This window comes from Lissotriton helveticus, chromosome 3_1 (genome assembly GCF_964261635.1).
Source record: "Lissotriton helveticus chromosome 3_1, aLisHel1.1, whole genome shotgun sequence".
Lineage (NCBI taxonomy): Eukaryota > Metazoa > Chordata > Amphibia > Caudata > Salamandridae > Lissotriton > Lissotriton helveticus.
This window is the reverse complement of record NC_136061.1, coordinates 2,100,651,317-2,100,673,622: the sequence shown is the minus strand read 5'-3', so window position 1 is coordinate 2,100,673,622 and position 22,306 is coordinate 2,100,651,317.

The window sequence follows — 22,306 nt, the reverse complement described above, 5'->3', positions numbered from 1 at the left end:
ATATATATTCACTGAAAAAAACCATAGGTTTCAGGAGTTATATAGTTAGGAATTCGTTTTTAAAAAACCTTTCAAATTCACTCAAAAAACTATAAGTTTTAGTGGTGTTATAGTTAGCTGGACATTTTACTCATTCAAAACCAATGAAATTGCTTCTATATAGTTAGTTGTACTAACTATATTTCGCGCACCCGCAATCCACTGCTGATGATGTCACATATTAGATCATTCATGACATGGTCAGTGACATCACTGATGACATCTCAAATGACATCACTGATGACATCACTGATGACATCATCCACGTGACAATCACATACACCTTTTCATACACTATTACAATTTTTCATCACTGTTTGTAAAATACAGAGTATCATATTTAAATCCATTGTCACAGCAATACAAGTATCTAAAAATCCACTCAGTGATTCATAGATGTATACACACATCTAATCACTTACCTATGGATTCACTCATACATGCTGTCAATGAACAATAGAACACTATCAAAAAATATTCCTATAGAAGTATGCCAGACTAAGGGGTGGGGGAGGGTTAGGGGTTTACGGTGAACTCTCGCAGTGTAAATTTATGTATTCTATGATTTTATATAAAAATCAATAAAAATCATAAAAAAAAAAAAAGAAATATGCCACACTCAGAATTTTTCGTTTGTATATTTAATTGACAAACAGAGCCAGTCTGTCACATCGACGCATTTCGGCCACTCAGGGCCTTGCTCACGGTTGGAGGACATTACCCATAATTCTGTTTTATACCACTCCCAGCTCAGCCACAATGCAGCCTTCTGGGAGATGTAATTCTTGACATTTCTACAGTCCTTACTATAGAAAACATACTGATTTACCATTGTTAACATGGGGTTCGCTCACATACAAAACACATGATATAGATTTGATTTGGTAAATTTACAGTTTGTAAGCAAAAACATATCACAGTTCCCTAATTGATGTTAAGTACATTATGTCTGGTAACGAGGTTATTAAGATTGTTGGAGTTTTTTGGTATACAGAAGTTTTAGGGGTCAGGGATAACATTAAAACATCCCAAGTAATCTATTTATAGTGTAGCATATATAATCTCGAACTAATGAAAAAGCACCGAATTGAAAGCTACTGAAAAAAGTATTTCACCCCAACGACCTTCCTAAGCCCTTCTTAGGCTGTCTAACACATTATTGATCTTCTTTCTTCTTTAATTGGGAAGCAAAGGGGCGGAGCCAAAGCCCCTCTCTCTATCGGGCTCTCTATAATTCTTCTCAATCTTTTTTTGTGATTACATGAGGTCAGTAGACAGATGCTTTGTGAAGCCAGAGCTAAAAACACGGCTGCCGCATGCCTTGTAACCACCAGCAAAGTGAAGGATGGAGGTACAGGCAGAGCTGCATGTAGCAGTGTTTGCTACCGAGGAAATCTTAGATCGTATCTTCCAATAAGAGATAAACATAATCGTTTTCAAGTAGCATTTCAGGAGTCCAATTAGTAACAGAAAAACGAAAACATAAAACCGTCAGGTCTGCACTTAGAAACCCTCTAGAGACTTCCCAGGTGAATACCACAAGCAGGATGATTGGAGAAAGCACCCAAAGAACTAAAAATAGAACTTGAAGAGAGGTAGAACTTCAAGTCAGGAGACTGACCAATCAATGCACGAGCTCAGAAAAAGAGTGTCATTTACAAGCAGAGAAATGTGAGGCCACTGACAGGACAGGACTACCCAGGACAACCTTTGGTGTACAACTGGTTGGGCAGCAGGCCTGTGAAAGGAGGTGACGTCTGGAGCAGCCAGGCACTCATGTGCAGTTGCTAAGTGGAGGCGTTGTGTTACAGAGAGAAGGTGAGAGGACAGAGCTGCAGGACGAGCTGTGAGGGCAGAAGGTGCTGAGTAGCTCAGAGGAGCAGGTGCCGTGACTAAAAAACTGACAGAGGAGCTGGTGGCGGCTGAACAACTGATCAAGAAAACAACGGCAGCCTAGGCAACTATGTATTTACTCTCAGTACGGAGACATAAGAGACGTCAAGAAAACGCCCAGGAAGATAAAGAATCTACAACTCTGAGCGAGGCTCCACCTCATAGGAGTAAAGTACCACTGTTTTTGTCCCCGGTCCCTATAATTGTTCTGGGTGCAATGTGTGAACATTCAAGAGTCCTGCAATTTATTATTTAGTTCTTTATATGTTGTCCTTAACAGTGCACACTCCACTCAGTTGGGGTTTAGGTTTTCCAGAAATCAAACACAGGCCAACAGAATGTAGGGATGGACAGCCGCCAGGACATATTTACAACAAGGCATTAAGGGTAACAGTAGAAAGGGACAGAGTTGCACCAAGGTGTACACGATACTACTATTAATAATAATATTCATACCTGACGGTTCTATCTACCTTCCCTGAAAAAGCACACAATCTCTTCATGTTTTAAGAAGAGGTTCAAGCCTCACAGATCTTCTCTGGCAATACTTTGAGAAACTGAAACGCCCACCTTCTTAAAATCAAGACTTCCCTTCTTAAGAATACACTTCTTAGGGACCTGGCTGTTCAATTTCATGGCACACGTGCACCATTTTAGGGAAAGATATTTAGAATTATGGAGATTCAGAGCTTTGTATGTGAGACAGGAACGTCTCATTGAGCAACATGCATCAATTGCAAGCCGTTTATGATGCAGGTATGATGTGGTCATTTCTTAGTTTTAGTGAGAAATCTGGCCGTGGTACGAAGAACAGGGAGGAGGGCAGAGTCATAGTGGAGATAAGGCAGATTACCTTAACATCAAGTGCTTGGATCCAAATCCTAGAGGAGAGGATCTATTTTCACTTTCCTGCAAACTAGCCATTTCTTGGATGACCTTTTTGATGTTTAGATTTGAGTTGAAAAGGAAAACTATCGGTTAAGCAGTGGTAGATTGATACCTGATGACTTTAAGGATTCAAATCACAGTTAGGTTACTGCATCAATTCTATCTTCAAAGCACTTCCCTCCATCCATGTGTGACTGCTTTGCAATGTGGATTTTATCCTGGGAGACAAGACCAGGGGGTATCTAATTTCAAGTAAACCGAAGTGTTATCTGAATATTGATCAAACAAGATGCTAAGATATTTAGGACGCACGGTTCACCCAAGGGTTTAACATGGAGAATGAAGGGGATGGGTGTTAAAATAGAACCCTGAGGGACACCACGAGACATAGGAGTTCGATCATGTGATTGTGCGCTAAGAGTATGGTACCATTTCAAGACTGTTCCCTCCAGGCCCTTACTAGTTTTCAGAGTGGTGAGAAAAAGACTGCCTTTATCAAAAGTCTGGATCATTGTGTTGATCAACATTAATGTTATTGATCCTGTACTTCAGCCTCCCCTGGACCGGATTCGAACATGCTCGATAGGTAATTTTCTGGGATAAGGTGAATTAATTGGGAGGATACATATTTTTCAATACGCTTGGCAAGAAAGCAGTATAGATGGTGCAGTTTTTCTGAAGATTAAAGGGCTCAATGTTGTGTTATTTTAGAGGTTTAACTTTTGCAGCTTTCAGACAGTTTTTTATAACACCTTTTGAATAGATGTTTTGGTGGGGGGCAGCCAATGAGGGAGGAAGAGTTGAACAAAGTACTTTGGCTGAGAAAGTACGGCCTGGATCACCAGAATATAACAAGCATTTACAATGCAATAGGTCTCGCATTAGGAAAGTTTGAGCTATTGGTATTGTAAATGACACATTTTGTATTTATGTTTTGTTTTTGAAAATAGCTAAATTAATAGCTTTGTCATTTACAATGCCAATAGTTATAACTTTCGCAAATGTGACACCTATAGTAATGCAATATGTGTTGTATTTACGTGACTTACATGTACTGATATTACAGATAACAATGGCTTTTATTTTTTTTAATAATTAATACTTAAATAAAAGTTATTGTAATTTATAATGGCAATAGCTTAAACTTTTGTAAATAATTTTTGGGAAGATTATGTTCAGTGTATTTTATTGTGACGAAAATCCAAGAACAGAAGTGAAATATTAACATCTCTTTGTTACATTTGTAATAAAGCTTGAAACATTGAGAGAACATATTTGAACCAGTTGTTGTTGAATGGTTGCACAGATTGATCCTGTGGTGGCGCTGAGTGATGTTGTGATGGCGAACGAGTGATGCTGTGGCGTTCAGTGATGCTGTGGTAGCGCAAAGTGATGTTGTGGTGCCTCTGAGTGATGCTGTGGTGGTGCTGAGTGATGCTGTATGCTATGCTATGTTTTGTTTTGCTATCCTATATTTTGTTTTGTTATGCTATGCTATGTTTTGCTATCCTATGCTTTGATTTGTTATGCTGTGCTATGCTTTGCTATGATATGCTATATTTTGTTATGCTATGCTATGTTTTGCTATGCTATGCTTTTCTATGCTATGCTATGTTTTGTTTTGCCATGTTTTGTTGTGTTTTATTATGCTATGCTTTGTTTTGCTATGCTATGTTTTGTTATGCTATGCTTTGCTATGTTTTGTTGTGTTTGGTATGCTATGCTATGTTTTGCTATGCTATTACATGTTTTGTTTTGCTATGCTATGTTTTGCTATGCTATTATATGTTTTGTTTTGCTATGCTGTTGTGTTGTGTTTTGTTAATCTATGCTATGTTTTGTTGTGTTTTGCTATGTTTTGTTATGCTATATGTTGTATTTTGTTATGCTATGTTTTGTTATGCTATGCTATGTTTTGTTTTGTTATCCTATGCTTTGTTTTGTTATGCTATGCTATGTTTAGTTTTGCTATCCTCTGCTTTGTTTTGTTATGCTATGCTATGTTTTGTTGTGTTTTGCTATGCTATGCTATGTTTTGTTATGCTATGCTGTTTTGTTGTGTTTTATTATGCTATGCTGTTTTGCTATGTTTTCTTATGCTATGTTTTGTTATGCTATGCTATGCTTTGTTATGTTATGTTTTGTTATGCTATTAAAAGCTTTGTTTTGTTATGCTATGTTTTGTTATGCTATGAATTGTTGTGTTTTGTTATGATATGCTACGTTTTGCTATGCTTTGCTATGCTATGTTTTGTTATGTATGCTATGTTTGTTGTGTTTTGTTATGCTATGTTTTGTTGTGTTTTGCTATGTTTTGTTCTGCTATGTTTTGTTGTGTTTTGTTATGCTATGCTATGTTTTGTTATACTATGCTATGTTTTGTTTTGCTATGCTTTGTTTGCTATGCTTTGTTATGTTATGCTATGCTTTGATTTGTTATGCTATGTTTTGTTATGCTACGCTATGTTTTGCTGTGTTTTGTTATGCTATGCTTTGTTGTGTTTTGCTATGCTATGTTTTGTTTTGTTATGCTATGTTTTGTTTTGCTATCCTATGCTTTGTTTTGTTATGTTTTGCTACCCTATGCTTTTTTTTGTTATGCTATGCTATGCTGTGTTTTGTTATGCTATGTTTTGTTATGCTATACTGGTGAGGGTGTGTGAGGGTGAGTGAGGGTGAGTGAGGGTGAGGGGGTGTGAGGGTGAGTGAGGGTGAGGGGGTGTAGGTGTGTGAGGATGTGTGAGGGTGAGGGTGTGTGAGGGTGAGGGTGTGTGAGGGTGTTTGAGGGTGAGAGGGTTGTTAGGGTGAGAGGGGTTTGAGGGTGAGGGGGTGTGAGGGTGAGTGAGGGTGTGTGAGGGTGAGGGGTGTGTGGGTGAGGGGGTGTGAGGGTGAGGGTGTGTGAGGATGAGGGTGTGTGAGGGTGTGGGTGCGTGAGGGTGAATGAGGGGGTGTGAGGGTGAAGGGGTGTGAGGGTGTGGGTGTGTGAGGGTGTGGGTGTGTGAGGGTGAGTGAGGGTGTGTGAGGGTGTGTGAGGGTGAGGGTGTGTGAGGGTGAGGGGGTGTGGGGGTGAGGGGGTGTGAGGGAGAGAGGGGGTGAGGGGGTGTGAGGGTGAGGGGGTGTGAGGGTGAGTGAGGGTGAGAGGGTTGTGAGGGTGAGGGGGTGTGAGGGTGAGTGAGGGTGTGTGAGGGTATGTGAGTGAGGCTGAGGGGGTGTGAGGGTGTGTGAGGGTGTGTGAGGGTGTGTGAGGGTGAGGGTGTGTGAAGGTGAGGGGGTGTGGGGGTGAGGGGGTGTGAGGGAGAGAGGGGGTGAGGGGGTGTGAGTGTGTGTGAGGGTGAGGGGGTGTGAGTATGTTGGGGTGAGGGGGTGTGAGGGTGAGGGGGTGTGATGGTGAGGGGGTGTGAGGATGTGCGCGGAGGTGAGTGTGAGTGAGGGTGTGTGAGGGTGAGGGTGTGTGAGGGTGAGGGTGAGTGAGGGTGTGTGAGGGTGAGGCGGTGTGAGGGTGAGGGGGTGTGAGGGTGAGTGAGGGTGAGAGGGTTGTGAGGGTGAGGGGGTGTGAGGGTGAGTGAGGGTGTGTGAGGGTGTGTGAGTGAGGCTGAGGGGTTGTGAGGGTGTGTGAGGGTGTGTGAGGGTGGGTGAGGGGGTGTGAGGGTGAGTGAGGGTGTGTGAGGGTGTGTGAGGGTGAGAGGGTTGTGAGGGTTGTGAGGGTGAGTGAGGGTGTGTGAGGGTGAGGGTGTGTGAGGGGTGAGGGTGTGAGGGTGAGGGGGTGTGACGGTGAGGGGGTGTGAGGATGTGCGAGGGGGTGAGGATGAGTGAGGGTGTGTGAGGGTGAGGGTGTGTGAGGGTGAGGGTGAGTGAGGGTGTGTGAGGGTGAGGCGGTGTGAGGGTGAGGGGGTGTGAGGGTGAGGGGGTGTGAGGGTGAGTGAGGGTGAGAGGGTTGTGAGGGTGAGGGGGTGTGAGGGTGAGTGAGGGTGTGTGAGGGTATGTGAGTGAGGCTGAGGGGGTGTGAGGGGGTGTGAGGGTGTGTGAGGGTGAGGGTGTGTGAGGGTGGGTGAGGGGTTGTGAGGGTGAGTGAGGGTGTGTGAGGGTGAGGGTGTGTGAGGGTGAGGGTGAGTGAGGGTGTGTGAGGGTGAGGCGGTGTGAGGGTGAGGGGGTGTGAGGGTGAGGGGGTGTGAGGGTGAGTGAGGGTGAGAGGGTTGTGAGGGTGAGGGGGTGTGAGGGTGAGTGAGGGTGTGTGAGGGTATGTGAGTGAGGCTGAGGGGGTGTGAGGGGGTGTGAGGGTGTGTGAGGGTGAGGGTGTGTGAGGGTGGGTGAGGGGTTGTGAGGGTGAGTGAGGGTGTGTGAGGGTGAGAGGGTTGTGAGGGTGAGTGAGGGTGTGTGAGGGTGAGGGTGTGTGAGGGGTGAGGGTGTGAGGATGTGGGAGGGTGTGTGAGGGTGAGGGGGTGTGAGGGTGAGGGGGTGTTAGCGTGAGGGGGTGTGCAGGTGTGTGAGGGTGAGGGTGTGTGAGGGTGAGAGGGGGTGTGAGGGTGAGGGGATGTGAGGGTGGTGGGGAGTGAGGGTGTGTGATGGGTGAGGGTGTGTGAGGGTGAGGATGGGGGGTGTGAGGGTGAGGGGGTGAGCGTGAGGGGGTGTGAGGGTGAGGGTGTGAGGAGATGTGGACGTGTGAGGGGGTGAGGGTTAGGGAGTATGAGGGAGTGTGTGAGGGTGAGGGTGTGTGAGGGTGAGGGGAGTGAGGGTGAGGCGGTGTTTGAGGGTGATGGGGTGTTTGAGGGTGAGGGTGTGTGTGAGGGTGAGGGTGTGTGAGGGGTAGGGGGAGTGAGGGGGAGGGGGGGAGGGTTGTGAGGGTGAGGGGGTGTGAGGTGAGGGGGTGTGTGAGGGTGAGGGGGTGTGAGGGTGAGGGGGAGTGAGGGTGAGGGGGTGTGAGGGTGAGGGGGTGTGAGGGTGAAGGGGTGTGGGGGTGAGGGGGTGTGAGAGTGAGGGGGTGAGGTTGTTTGGGGTAGGGGGTGTGAAGGTGAGGGTGACAAGGGTGAGGGTGACAGGGGTGAGGGTGTGTGAGGGTGAGGGGGTGAGGGGGTGTGATGGTGAGGGTGGGAGGGTGTGAGGGTGAGGGTGTGTGAAGGTGAGAGGGGGTGTGAGGGGTGTGAGGATGAGGGTGTGAGGGTGAGGGGGTGTGAGGGTTAGGGGTTGTGAGGGTGAGGGGGTGTGAGGGTGAGTGGGTGTGTGAGGGTGAGGGTCTGTGAGGGTGAGGGTGATGGGGTGTGTGAGGGGGTGTGTGAGGGTGAGGGGGTGTGGTGGTGTGTGAGGGTGAGGGTGAAGGTGTGTGAGGGTCAGGGGTTGTGAGGGTCAGGGGGTGTGAGGGTGATGGTGTGGGGTTGTGATGGGGTGTGAGGGCGAGGGTGTGAGGGTGAGGGTGCGGGGGCTGAGGGTGAGTGTGTGAGGGTGAGGGGGTGTGAGGGTGAGGGTGTGTGAGGGTGAGGGTGTGTGAGGGTGAGGGTGTGTGAGGGTGAGGGGTGTGTGAGGGTGAGGGGGTGTGAGGGTGTGGGGGTGTGAGGGGGTGTGAGGGTGATGGTGTGTGAGGGTGAGGGTGTGTGAGGGTGTGGGGTTGTGAGGTGAGGGTGAGAGGGTGTGAGGTTGAGGGTGAGGGGGTGTGAGGGTGAGGGGGTGTGAGGGTGAGGGTGTGAGGGTGAGGGGGTGTGAGGTTGAGGGTGAGGGTGTGTGAGGGTGAGGGTGTGTGTGTGAGGGTGAGGGGGTGTGTGAGGGTGAGGGGTGTGTGAGATTGAGGGGGTGTGAGGGTTAGGGTGTGTGAGGGTGAGGGTGTGGGGTTGTGAGGGTGAGGGTGTGAGGGTGAGGGGGTGTGAGGGTGTGGGGGTGTGAGGGTAAGGTTGACAGGGGTGAGGGTGATAGGGTGAGGTTGTGTGAGGGTGAGAAACACAAATGGTAAGATTACAGTGCTCGAAGGGGTTGTGAGAAGGTGAAAATGGGATTATAGGAGAAAGGATGAAAAGTTAAGTAGGAAAGAGGCCAGAAAGGAGTCACAAAGGAGGGGAGTGTGTGTGGAGGAAACATGAAAAAGCAGAAAAGAATGAAGATGGATCCAAGAGGGTGCAAGTAGAATCGCATGCGGGAGAAGGAAGACTCGTTAAGAGAGTGTGATGAGGGTGATGCTAGAGAGAACAAACAAGGGGACACGAGTGTGCAGAAAAAATTACTATTTTGCACTGGCTTGTTTGTGTAAAGCTCCTGAATACCATCTGGTGCATGTGCGCTGTGTATGACTCGTAAGTAAGCAAAGCTTCTGCATGTAGCCCAGTACTGAACCAACACCTGCAGCTGCTGCTTAATTCCCTGCAATCACACGCAAATGTGCCAGGGGACTCCAAAAACAAGCTCTGGCATTGCGTCGAGGGGGGGCGGGGGAGCGGCTTCCTTTGAAGTCTGATTGGGGGGGCGAGGGAGCGGCTTCCTTTGAAGTCTGATGCTGAGGCATGGTGTGGGATGTGGCTGGTGATGTGCACGCACCTGCCTCACATGAACTGTACCTAATCCGCAGTTTGGCGAGACTTTTCGGAAGCCTTACTATAAATCTCGCCCACCATCCCTACGGGATGTCATAGGCTCGACCTAAAAAGGAGCTTGTATCAATCACAGAAGAGAGAAGGATGTTGTTGAAGATGAAAATGTAAGAACTCCAAGGAATGACTGGCTTGCTGATAGGATGTCATAGGGATTTCTATGGAGACTGGAGAAGGGATAATTGTTATGATCTGTTATTCAAGGACGTGGTCCAGAAGCCAATACCTTTTCTTCGCCTTGGATGTCTGAACACACCCGGGGATAAGGCTTGTGAGAAGACCTGTACTCAGAGAAAAGTGTCAGAAGCATAGAAAGAGGCACTGGATCCTCACTAAAGTAGCCAGGAATGGAGCAGCAGCAACTGGAGTAATGACATTGGTGTTTCTTCTAAGAGCGGATTTTCAGCTAGACCCCTCGCCTCCTATCAAGTAGTGCAGCATGGTTGTGGCTAATTGAAACACAAATCAGTCATCCTTCCCTAGAGCCGAAGGAAGAGAGGTGAAACACGGCTACTCTGAGAAAGACAGAGCCTTTAGATAAGAATTAGGGACTGAAGAGATTACGTTTGGGGAACATGAATAGTCTTTTAGAAGTAATCACTGTGGTAACTGAAGAAAGGGCAAACCACTAAAGTTGACATGACGCCACCGCAGGGTGTGAACTCAGCCACTGAGAAGGAGCTGAAACAACTGCTGTTGCCAGACGCTCATGATTTTGCTTGTGAAGGTCTTATACCGACCCAAGTGTCTCAGAAATGCTACTGAGTGAAGTTGGACCTGTGGCTTCTGGTGAAGTGTGGTAGGCCAATCTAAAAAAGGTAGGCCCCAGTCTGCTTTTTAAAGAGTGCGGACCTGCACCTTCAAAGGCCCTGTCCTTCACCTACTTCAATCTCACTCCAGTGCATGCTTCCCCTCTTTCTAACTGGTGAGAAAACCGTGGGTTGAGGCCATCGTTGGCAGTGATCACTCTGTCCAGCGTGTATCGACCTGACGATATTCGCAAATTCTGCCCAATGTTTTTAGAGAAATCAAAATCTTGACTAATTTTATTTGAGAACAATGAGGCAAACCAGCTGGTGGCATCAAGACCAGAAGGACGGTTCCTTGGGTCTGTTGATAGAGGGTTTATTTGAGAGTTCTGCCATGCAGCTTTCACTGAGAGAATGGTGACTTATAGTGTTTTCCTACAAGCTTGAACTGGGTCTGTGACCGCAAACTCTACTTTGAATTTAGAGTAGGCTCCCTTCCACTAAGGTCATTTACAGCTAAATGGGCAGGTGAAAATGGTAATGATAAATGCCCTAAGTGTGGGGAGGAACAAGAGACAATAAGTCATCTCCTTTTTTCTGTCCCTTGTATACTGCCCCTAGAGTAATGTGGGTTAAGCCAATCTGTAAATTGCTTGGCACGCGCAGATATGCAGAGGCTTTAAGAATCCTATGTACAGACTCTAGTCCACTAATTGCTATTGCTCTGGCCAAATTTTTGAAATGGGCTTGGGTAATTCGTACAAGATTAATTGCGGCTGAGACTTGATTATTAAGTACCTATCACTCTTATTTAGTGGAAAATATGGGCGTTGTTTCATCTATATGAGCTTTGTGCAATATTTCCCTGGACTGTATGAAAACTGATGGATCCTTTTTTTTTAAAAGATTTGATAAAATTATGAAAAATGACATTCAGCAACAGTCTATAGTAGTTTAATCCTTTCTTAATATTTATTGTATTGCTTTTAATGGATTTTATATTGGAAAACTGTGGATTTTATGTGCTTTTATGACTTAATTGTCGAATAAAGTTTATGACTTGGACTTGGGTAAGTGATCTTTGCCCAACTTTAGTATTTCCATGTTGGGAAAGAGGCCAAGGTTAATGATGGCCATATACCTTTTGTTGAGCGCAGATGGTAAACATGTTGCGTACATGGCTCAAGGGCAATCATGAAACAGATTATTCTAAATGTTCCAGTGACCTGATTCATGCACAAGTAGTATGCTATTTTGTGTAATGAAGGATCTCAACTTCTAAGAATGATGTTCTTGCCACAGATACCTCCCAAAAAATATTTAGTCTGCTTTGAAGGACCACTAAAAAGAAATCACCAAATAGTGCATGTTAAAATTTCTCTTCAGGCAAGTCACAGTATATGTCAGTTAGTTTATATTTTAATTCATTTCTTATGAAGCACAATGCTCAGTGCAAGGAGCATCCTGGCACCAGAAGACATCACATCTGAAAAACAGACAATATGCTGCTACAGGGATTGCCAGATTGAAAGGTTAGTAGAAAGGCTTCTTTTAAGAGCTTTTTGTGGTGAAGACACGGAGACGGTTTTGTAAGTAACACTGCTTTATTCAACAAGAAGCAGAGTTGACAAGAAGCGTGGTCCCTTCAACGCCAGCCACAGAACCAACTGTCGTTAAAGGAACCCCAGCGCAGCCAACAGAGGAACAGAACGCTGGTGAAGATTCCAATAGAAAAGAAGCACTGCTAAAGGCAAGTGCAACACTACGACATACCCTCCTCCCTTCTACTCAAACGACAAAGAAAGCAAACAAAAGAGAAACAAACAGAAGAAAGAAAGAAGGAAAGAAAGAAAAATCAGGTCTGAACAAAGTCCTCCAAGTAATGAGGAGGTCTCCGCAACCGAGGAGGTCGGGAAACACCCCCTCCACCATCAGATGGAAGATCAGAGGGAAAAGAACAAGAGGCATCCCCCAAACCCAGTTCTCTTCTAATTTGAGAACCAGAAGAAGACAGTTTAGCATCACTCATCAACATAAAACCATTGAGATGAACATCAGAATTACCCGAGGTAGGTTCATGCGAGAGTGGGTCCACCACAACACCCCTGCGATACAAAGCAATCTTGCGTTTGTTCCATTCGTTACCATTGTCCAGAAGCACACAGGTGTCAAACACTTGCTTGACCCTAAAGGGCCCCCAAAACTTTGATAACCCCTTGCAAGGTCTGCCATGTCTCACTTTGACCCAATCTCCTACATGACCATCACCACGGTTGATTTTGTCTTTTACCACCTGCGAGGTTTGTGGCTTGGGAGAGACCAACCAAGATGGTAGAAGTTTGGTACCAGGCTTTCTTCCACGCATCCTTTCGAATAGTCTGGCACAAGTGACAGAATTAACAGTGGTACGATGAGCCCAAACAATCTCACAGACCATCACACCAACATCCCTACCACTCTGAACAACCATGGCTATGGTCCCCTTTACCATCCTGTTGGCACGCTCCACCACGCCATTGGCTTGAGGATTATAGATGATGAACAATACCGCACAGTGGAAGAGGTGTGGCGCACCGGCCAGGGTGCCTGACTCCGGGCTACGAGGTTCACAGTTCGATACCCGGTGACGGCAGCAGGTTAGCCCAGCACCATGCAACTCTGGGCAATAGCTTGCTTAATCTTCCCGAGGGCCCCCAGCGCCGGGACACCACTTCGGAGGTAGCTGTGCATTTTACAATAACTGGTATTTCATTTCATTTCACTTGGCCAAGAAATCCTTCATTTCATGCAAAACAAGTTGGGTACCATTATCCGTGATCAAAGTATGATGAAGACCCTCCTCATGAAAAATTGTTTTCAATTGCTTTACGGTGCTTTTTGTAGTGATATCAGGCATGAATTTGACAATGAGCCACTTAGAATAAACATCAACTAAAACCAAAGCATTCCTCCAACCTTCCTCCACACCATGTATAGGTTCAATAAATTCCAAACACACAGATCTCCACGGAACACCAGGATCCTCAATGTGACACGGGGAGTCCTGACAACCAGTCTTGTGCCTCTTCTCACTTTCTCTGCAAACAACACAATCAATCACACAAGAAGTGATTTGCTCGTCCATACCAGCCCACCAGAAGACTTCACGCACCCTTTTCTTTGTCAAAGTTTGGCCAAGGTGGCCTTCAAGTGACAGCTCTATAATCCTGGACCTTAAACCCTCGGGAGACACAAACTTATCATTCCTCATAAGAACATTGTCCCCATTCATGTTCAGCTCATCCAAAACCTTAACATACGGTCTCACAGAAGGTGCCAAAGTGCTCTCTCTACGTTCACCCTAAACCAACATTCTTTTGAATCATTTAAAGGTAACATCCAAATCCATAAAATGACACCAATCTGCAGATGAGAAAACAGAAGCAACACAGTCGTTAACATCACACAAAGTGGCCACAGCACCATCAGAAGCCTTACAAACTTCCTGAATGACACCACCAGATGGTCTAAGAGACAAACAATCTGCCTGGGTATTCTTCCATCCAGGAATGTGAGAAACAATGTAAATATATTCTTGCAATCTAGAATCAAGTCTGGCCAACCTGGCAGAACCTTTACCAGCACCACCAGGACTGAGTACCTTGATCAAAGGTTTATGGTCTGTACGAATACAGAACTCAACACCCCACAAAAAAGTTCTGAAATGCTCCACCGACCAGGCAGCAGCCAGAGCCTCACGCTCAATCACCGAATAATTGCACTCGCACTCAGTCAAAGAGCGTGATGCAAAAGCCACAGTTCTCTCACCACCTACATGCATTTGGGAGAGCACCGCACCCAGACCGCCAGCACTGGCATGCACAGTTAAAAAGGTCTTCAAAAGCATGCCAAAGGGAGCCAGAACATTGAAGGAAGAGGTGTGGCGCCGCGGCCAGGGCGACTGACGCTGGAATCTGGGGACCACGGTTCGATCCCCGGCTCCGGCGGCAGGTTAGCCCAGCACCATGTGACTCTGGGCAATAGCTCGCTTAATCTTCCCGACGGCCCCCAGCGCCTAGAGACCCTTACGGGTGATTGTGCGCTTTACAAATGTGGACTTTACATCACAAATGTCCTTCCTAATGAGATCAAACGCTCTTTGTTGGGCATGACCCCAAACAAATGGACACCCCTTCTCCAACAAAGACCTAACAGCTTCAATTTTTGATGCAAGACCATTTACACATTTCGAATAGTACTCTATCAATCCCATAACAGACCTCAATTGTTCTTTATCGGAAGGGACTGAAGAATACCTAATAGCTTCTAAAAGATCCAACTTAGGACAGACACCTTGGCCCGAGATGATGTGTCCCAAATACTCAATTTCTTACACCAAAACTTGCACTTTTTCCTCCTGAGAGTAAGGCCAGCCTCCCTCAACCTACTCAAAACCTCCCTCAACGTTTTGTTGTGTTCATCCACAGACCCACCAAAAATCAAAATGTCATCCTGGAAGAACTTCACATTTTCTAGGCCCTTAAAAATGCCAGTCATAATGCGCTGAAAAACTCTGGCAGCGGACGAAAATCCGAAAGGTAGCCTGGTAAAGCAAAAAGTACCCTCCATAGTTATGAACGCTGTGAGGTTTTTTGAATCATCATGAAGTCTGATCTGGTGGTAAGCACTCTTCAAATCAAGTTTAGAGAAGAACTTACCACCCTTCAACAACAGTTACAATTAGTTAATGTTTGGGAGGGGAAAGGTGTCCGCAATAACATGCTGATTCAAACTGCGTAGGTCCACACAGAACCTGAGTTTGCTATCACTCTTCTTGGTAATAACGACAGAAGAGACCCACTCTGACGCCTCAACAGGCTCAATCACTCCTTCAGCAAGCAAATCATTCAACAATTTCTTAACATCGTCCATAACCACAACCGGAACCCTCCTCAATTTGTGCTTCACTGGAATAGTGCCCTCTTTTAACACTATGCTATGGGTATAACCCTTCAGAACACCCACATTTTTTAAAAAATCAGCTTCCATTTCAGCAAGGATCCTCTCCATGTCAGACTTATCAGGCACGTACAAAACATGACCAGGAACATGAGGATAAATAACAGTATGAAGATCAAATTGATGACACCAACCTAGGATAGGTGGGCCATCTTCTGCTACATCAATTTTCCCTTGAACTTGTCTAGATTTAAAAACAATAGCAGCAGAAAAAAAAACCTAACACAGTTATTCTCTCCCCTTGGTAACATCTAGGATCAATGTCTTTAGGAAGAAGAGAGACCTGGGGCCACTCTTTCTCCCACATCCATTTGGGCACAATAGTATACAAGGAGCCACAGTCCATCATCAACTCCACTTCTTTGCCTAAGATCGTGAAGGATGCTTTGGGGCGACTCCGCCTCTCCAGTGCTTCAGTGTCCGACAGAACCATTAAGAGACGGTTGTCAGCATCCTCCACTATGCTGAAGTCCTCGGTAACATTCACACTGAACTTGTAATCCTTACACATACAGGCATAGTGACCCCTTCGACTACATCTCCTGCAATCTTACTTGGAAGCAAAACACCATTTTGCATCACTAGAGCCACCAAAAGCTCTCTCTCAAATACAAGTTCGTTAAAAATGGGAGAGATCTTTCATTGACTTTTTTTTTTTTTAAAAGAGAAGAGAGTTCAAGACTTTTTCAAGACTCTTTACTGGGCATACCACACAGAAAATTAAGCTTTAAGTCAATAACGGATTTTCTTAGCAAGCGACACTCACTAACACCTTTCCAATTTAAAACTCGGGTTGGGAGCTTCGCCACATATACCTTCTGATGTGGATTTTGTACAGTGGGAAGGAAATCGACGTGGGCTCATCCTTATGTTTATAGGAAGGTGTTGGTTAAAGTGTTGATCTAATGCTTGAAAATATTTTGTGCTTGAAAATATTTTTCGTTGACTTCTAAAGTGGTATCAGTGTGGATTCATGCTGTGGTATGCTGGCAAACTTTCTGGTAACCTAATGCGAGTTGGAGTTTGGATGTAAACATTTCTGGCATGCTCAACTACTAAAGTGTTTAATTACCAAACTGCCTTTTTAATAACCTAACGCGATCTGAAGTTTTGAATGTGCTCTTCTTACCTTTCACGAGGATCGAATTGTCCGCGCTTTACTGCCAGTTCTAAGATCTGATCCGTGCTTGGTGTTTCCGCTCTGAAGCGCAGTCTCTGACATTTCCTGTCTACTGTTCCTCGTTATCGCGCAACGCTTGAATACGTGGTGGCCATCTTTGCTGTTCTTCTTATCCCCTATCAACTGCCATCACGCAACGCTTGGATATGTGGTGGCCATCTTTGCTGCTCTTCTTGTCACCTAACAACCAAGGCTTACTTTGTTGTTTCTGCGGATTGCTTATTTACCTGCGATTCGCATGCAAATTCAGCTGCTCATTGTTGAATCGGGGCTCTGTACAATACCTAGTTGTTTCTGAGGATTGCTTATTTTCTGCGATTCGCACGTAATTCAGCTGGTCATTGTTCAATCGGAGCTCTTTACAATACCTAGTTGTTTCTGCGTATTGCTTATTTTCTGGATTCGCACGCAACTCAGCTGATCATTGTTCAATCGGAGCCTACATTGTGTCATCATTGCTACATACGTCTTTGTTCTTCTTTCAAGGTACTGTCTGGTGCTTTATTCCTGGTTTTGTTGTAACAAGTACATTTCTGAAATATATCAGCATATTATTTTGGTGATACGCACACCGATTTCATACTGGTGACGCTCACAGCTATTTTTATTTGGTTTTACTGCGATATTATTATTACTTGTTAAAAATGTTTCAAGTTTTGCATGTTAACATATTTTAATCTAATTTCTTTACTATATTATATTTCGTAAGCACGATTCATCACATGTTTGGCGCTATGCAAAATGTAACTGCAGCTCCTTTCTTTCTTGCTGCTCCTGGGGATCCTCCCATTAGGTGGAAGAAATGGAAGAAAGTCTTTGAAAGGTATGCCAGAGTTTGCGGGGCTTCTTTAAGTGCAGAAAGAAAAACATCTCTTCTCCTTCATTGCCTTGGCTCTGAAGGACAAAATGTTTTTGACCATCTACCAGAATTATCTTCTTCAGAAGCTTATGGATTGAATGATTATGAGATATGTATTTGCAAGTTGGATAAGCATTATCTTCCTAAGATAAGCACAATATTAGAACCATTTTGAGAAAAGGTCACAAAGGGATGGCGAAACTGTAGAAGGTTATGTGACTGATTTGAGAAAACTTGCTTCGTCATGTAAGTTTGTGAATCTAGCAAATGAACACATTCACGGCCAATTTATGTTGGGTTGCAACATGGACAAGGTAAGAGAGGAATTATGGCTACGTGATGACCCCACTCTTGAGGAGGTTCTTAATGTTGCTAAAAGAATAGAACACTCTTTAAAGTGTGTGGCTGTTATAAAAAAGAGGAAATAAAGGAAGATAAAGTTCAATCTGTTAGAGACAAAAGTATTAAATCTCAGGCAAAAGAAAAGGGAAAATACATTAAAGAGAGAGCTAGAATTAATGAAAATTAGGGGTAAACATTCTTTACAACGAAACTTTTACAACGCACTACCATTATGACGCAACTTTTACAACGCAAACCATTACAACGCATTGCGCTGGGGGGCGCTCTAGGATAGGGAATGTATTTAATATACTATCCAACACCTTCCCTACTATCCACGGGGACTGGAGTTGGAATAGTAAATTAAATAAATCACTATTCAGCGCCTAAAAGCACTATGCGTTGTAATGGTATGCGATGTAAAAACTGCGTTGTAAAGGTAGGCGTTGTAAAAGTATGCGTTGTAACGTCATACATCCATAATTTGGTGTTCTTGAAATGTTATAGGTGTGATAGGACTGGTCACTTAGCTAATGATAGGAAATGTCCTGCATTGAATCATGTGTGTTCTAAATGTAAGAAGAAAGAGCATGTTTCCTCTGTATGTAGAACCAAACTTACACCTAGAGTGAAGAAAGTAGAGATTTACGAAGAGAATGATTCTGATTCTACTACTGATGATTTTGAATGTGGACAAATTGTTGTTGAAATTCAAAATTCAACTAACAAAAAAAACTGCCCCTTTGATGAAATTCTTATTAAGGGTGAACTTACAAGAGTCCTATTTGATTTGGGTGCGAAAATAACTATTGTTGTGAATGGATTTTACAACTCCAAACTTAAAAACAAGATCAAGCTTTTCAAACCAGATATCATTCCCCAAGGTATTGTGGTGAGTCAATAAAGTTACATGGATACTTTTTGTGGACGATTGAGTACAAAAGTAGATTGGTTGCGGGAAAGATTTATGTATCTAAAAAGGGAGACAGTATTATCAGTTGGTTACACCAAGGGGATTTAGGAGTATATCTTGATCCCAATTCAGATCCTCCTATTCATGTTAGGGATAACTTGTCTGTCGAGGAGAAGTCTGATAATGATGAATTTATTTAAGCTCTCACTAAGGAATTTCTTGAAGTATTTAAACAAAGCTTGGGATGTTTAAATGGATACCAGCACAAGATCAAATTAAAAAAAACAATTCTATTCCTGTTTGCTGCAAGGTCAGCAGTGTTCCATTGTCTGTTTGGGATGATATGGAGAAAGAGATTGATAAACTTTTAAAAAAATGGTTTAATAGAAGAAGTAGAGGGCACTGAATGGTTGGCTCTGGTGGTCGCCGCACACAAATCCAACGGAGATTTACGTTTGTGCATAGACTTGCACCAACTGAATAAGAATTTCATAGTGGATAGATATCCCCTTCCAAACATAAATGAACTAAAGTATTTAGTACAATTGACTTAACAACTGAGTATCATCAGATAAAACTGAAACAATCCTGCAGAGACTTCACAGCATTTATCACACCATTTGGTACTTTTAGGTTCATAAGAATGCCTTTTGGTCTTGTGTTGGCCTCTTCAGTGTTCCAGCGTGTCATGGAAAATGTTTTAAAAGATTTGCCTGGGGTTTGCATCTATCAAGATGATATACTTATATTTGTTAATAATATGTGTGAACATGATTCTCGATTGAAATCTGTCCTCCGTTGCTTATGTGAGTGTAACCTTACTATAAAAATGGAAAAGTGTAAATTTCGAGCAGATTCTATAAACTACTTAGGTCACAACATAGATGGAAGTGAAGTTAAACAAAAAGAAGAACTGGTGGATACAATACAAAATATGAGCTTTCCATCTAACAAAGAAGAATTGATGACATTTCTGAGCATGGTTGAGTACTATGTGAAATTTGTAGGAAATTTTGCTGAAGTGACAACAAATATGAGATCTTAATTGAGAAAAGGTGTGTCTTATGATTGATCAGCCGAGTGTGAAAAAGAGTTTTGTGTGTCAAATAAAGTTTAAAGAATGCTCCTTTTCTGCAGAGTTTCGACATGATGCTCAAGCCAATACTTACCACGGATGCTAGTAAGAAGGGCTTGGGTGCAGTATTGCAACAGCAAGGTTCATCAGGTATGAAAACCATTATGTTCTTGTCTCGAGGTTTGAGAGATCCAGAATCCCGTTATTCTGTGGTGGAAAGAGAATCCCTTGCTGTCCTCTGGGCAATAAAAAAATTAAAGAGACATTTTTGTGGGGTGTAGACTTTGAAGTTAGGACAGATCACAAACCTCTAATTGAGATTTTTGATAAAAAAGGGTTTGGTCTTGATTTCGGGTCGTATTACCAAGTGGATCATGGGATTACAAGAGTACTCATTTTCTATTAAATATATTCCAAGTGTGGAAAACAAGATTGCAGATGTTCTTTCATGTCTAGTTTCATTTGAAAATTGTGAGGGTGATGATGTAAGTACAGGTAATGACTGCGTGTGCGTGTTGGAACAGGGGCATGCAACAAGATAGATGGTGTAGAGATGTTGAAGAGGATGACACTCTAATTGAAGTGATGTCTTTGTTGCAAGGTAATTGAGAAAGTGCTAGAGTGGGATCAGAATCCACTAGACCGTTTTGGTATGTGAGACATGAGTTGTCAGTTAAAAAGGGATTGCTATTTTGTGGTACTATATTAATTCCCCCTAATAGTCTCAGAAAGGAGTTAGTGGATTTGGCTCATCTCACGCATTCTGGAATCACTAAAACCAAAGCGAGATTATGTATAACAAATTGGTGGCCTGGGATGGACAAGTTCATAGAGAGAGAAATACGTGAATGTGTTCCGTGTACTTTAAGTGACAAGTCCAAGTCTCCTAGGGAACAACCAATGATGTTGAGAAGACGTCCAAAACGTCCCTAGGAAAATATCGCTTTGGACATCTTGAGTCTTATTCCCAATAGTGGTTCTCAGGTATTTCTTTTGGTTATAATTGATATGTACTCTCGATGGCCGGAGGTATTCTTCTTGTCTAACATTGAAACTGGAAGTGTCATTAAATGTCTGAAAGAATTGTTTTCCAGAGAGGGAATTACAGGATCAATTTCATCTTATAATGGTGTCCAGTTAGTCTCTAAGGAAATGGAGGAGTTTCTTTCCTCCAATGGTATTTCTCACAAAACCAGTGCTCTCAATCATCCCGAAGGAAATGGAATGGTAGAGAGATTTAACAGTGTATTGAAAGAGACAATTACCTTGGCAAAATCTTTGATTCTTGAATGGAAAAGTGTTCTCAAGAAAATTGAGGAATACAGGTTGACTCCTCATTCCACCACTGGAAAAACTCCTTTCTTACTCTTTCATGGTAGAACCCCAAACACTCGTATCAAACCATCTTGGGTCAATAATTATTGCATGGCCAAAGGTAGAGATCGGGGTTTTAGTGAGGAAGAAGTACAGTCGAGAGAGGAGCTTTAGGCTCTACAGAGGAAAAGATATTTTGATTTAAAAAAATCGGTAAAGAAAACTGTGGTAAAGGTGGGAGATTGGGTGGCCATTAAGCGTCCTGGTTTTCTTGCTGGTAATACTACCAAGTATCTAAAGCCTATGTTGATCATCAAGGTTTTTAACAATGCTGTGAAAACACAGGATCATCGCATATGGAACCTCAACAGAGTAGTAGTTGTAAACGGTAAAATCAGTGATGAATGTGGTAAGGATGGTAAGAGTGGTTCAAGTTCTTTTGATCCTTCTTCTTCTCGTAGTGACAACTTTTCTCAAAGAAAGTATATCGCAGAACATGCTCTTCAATCTTCAAGACTGATCAAACGTCCCAGATATCTTGATGATTATAAATAATCTGTTTTACTTGCTAAAGTGTTATGTATATAGTTTGTGAAAGGGGGGAGATGTGTGATATCTCTTAATTCTACTCTCTATGGTTATTGTCCTTATTCCCCACTGTTCTTGTATGCTCCAGTTACATCATTGATTAGAATGGTAATAGGTCATAGTGTTGTTGCTAAGTGAATCTAGAGATGTTAAATCAGTTGGTGCTGCCTGCTCAGCTGGTGGATGGGTTTCCTTTGATGTGAAGAAACTTCAACTGCATCTTCTATGAGTTTGCTTAGTGGTACACCTGCCTTTAGCAGTGCTTCTTTTGCAAATCTCCTCTCCAAACAAAGTTTTGCTTCTGAAAAGACATCCTCTATCGGGTTATTATCATTACCTAACATTTGAGACGTGAACTTGAAAATGTGTTGAGCTTCTTTGCCTATAGTGCCCAACAACAATGCTTTATTCCTTTCAGGTGCAAATTCCGAACCATCCAAAGCTATGATGTAATTGTCAAAAGCATCAACCTATTCATCCCAAAGCATTGAGGGTTGACCAGGTTGAGCAAGAAAAGGTGGTGGAACAACGTTAGACACGGCCATATTGAAAGTAAATAGTGCTCAAAACAATGTATAGCTCTAAATTGGTTCAAAGACTGAAAGAAAAGTGTTATGAACATATAAAAATGACTGTCCAACAATATTACGCAATTTCTCACTAGGCCAGCAGGGGGCGATGAACGTGAAAGCAAATAAACAGGAAGAACACTTTTCAACAAATAGTCATGTGTTGCAAGAACAAATACGAGGAGGGAAGGCAGCAGAGAACAACTGATGTGGCCTTTGAAGGTAAGCCAAAATACCTTGTTTTGAAAACAACCAAGATATAACTAAGGAATGTGAGCACACGACGCTCCTAACGTTTGCTAATATATGGGTGGAAAAGTACTCTTCCTG